The sequence below is a fragment of the Pseudomyrmex gracilis genome, unplaced genomic scaffold (genome assembly GCF_002006095.1).
Source record: "Pseudomyrmex gracilis isolate BER0280 unplaced genomic scaffold, ASM200609v1 scaffold_4403, whole genome shotgun sequence".
Taxonomy (NCBI): domain Eukaryota; kingdom Metazoa; phylum Arthropoda; class Insecta; order Hymenoptera; family Formicidae; genus Pseudomyrmex; species Pseudomyrmex gracilis.
The window spans coordinates 1-1380 of record NW_018024987.1 but is presented as its reverse complement, the minus strand read 5'-3'; positions in this window follow the sequence as shown (position 1 = coordinate 1380).

The window sequence follows — 1380 nt, the reverse complement described above, 5'->3', positions numbered from 1 at the left end:
ATTTATATCTATATATTACTGTTAACAAATCACACATCGTTAATTACAGTTAAACAAGTTTGCTTTTATAACTTATGTGGTTTTTTCTTCAGTTAAAAATATCTGACATTACCTTACACTTTTTATAAGATCTGCGCAGCCTACTCCTACCTCAGAATCTAGCGCATGCACAGAACGGTCAATACATCTATCATCTGTCTCACTTCATCGGCGGACAAACCGCTCATGGGAAGTATACGAAGCAAGCAATATAGGAGTATTACATATATGGTGCTAGCCGGCTCGAGGTTGCAAGTCTGTTCCGCGATTCAATGACTCGCTGTGTACCTACCTTCAATCGGCTACTCTGCGATTTATGACAAAGAGTGAAAGTTAACAAATTGAATATTTTGAGAACGGTAAAAGTTAGAGCAAAATGGTTTTTACATCTCAGTTTCTATTGGTTAGTTGCAAATTACCAAATTACCACACGGTAGAAGTTTGATAATTTCTATTATTTAAACAATTGATTGTTGATAACTAAAGTTAGAAAGTTCAAACTAGGCTGATATTTTGCAGTTTGTTGGGCTAAGAATTATGGCACAAACCGTTTTCCTCTATCTTTTTTAGTTTAAAAGTTATTATAATAATTTTGCAATTAATTATGATGTTGCGTGATAGCGACTTAACCCATTCGAGACCGATTGCACACCGTGTGTGCATTAATAATAATGAGCATTTATCAGTTATTTTGAGTAAAGTAGTCGTCGAGATAAGACTTTTTTTGAATTAATAGTATCTGTAAAGTATAGAAAAACAAAATTTGGCATTGGTTTTGTATTTTTTTATTTTACCTTACATTGCACACATGGTGTTCAATCCGCTCCTCGCAATAAAAATTTTCTGAGGAGCGAGCTGCACACACGGTGTGCAATCATCTTATTTATGCGAATTCACTTACGAATGGGTGATTTCCATAGTAAACGAGTTTTTTTTTATTAAAAATGAACAATATAAAGAAAAAAAAATTTCGCTCCTGGGGACCGTGTTAGAAAAAAATTGCCGTCTCGAATGGATTAAGGATGATAACTTATTGATCTTTGCGTAAGATTTAATAATAAGCTTCAACAGGTTAACCTTCAACGAGAAATTTTAATACGTGATGATATGTAAAAAATGCATTTGGACTGCCGAGATGTTTTTTGTTTGACGTCAATCGAGAAAACATGTTCATGCGTAACAAGGATGGCCGTGATTTATTCGTTCTACACATTTAAGATTTGTTACATTGTCGAAGTAATAGTATTTCTCGGTTCTGTAATTTTATTGGAATCGTATTTTGTTTAGCCGCGAGCATGATGTTTACAAAAAATTGTATTCTCGATTATGTGGAAAAAAATA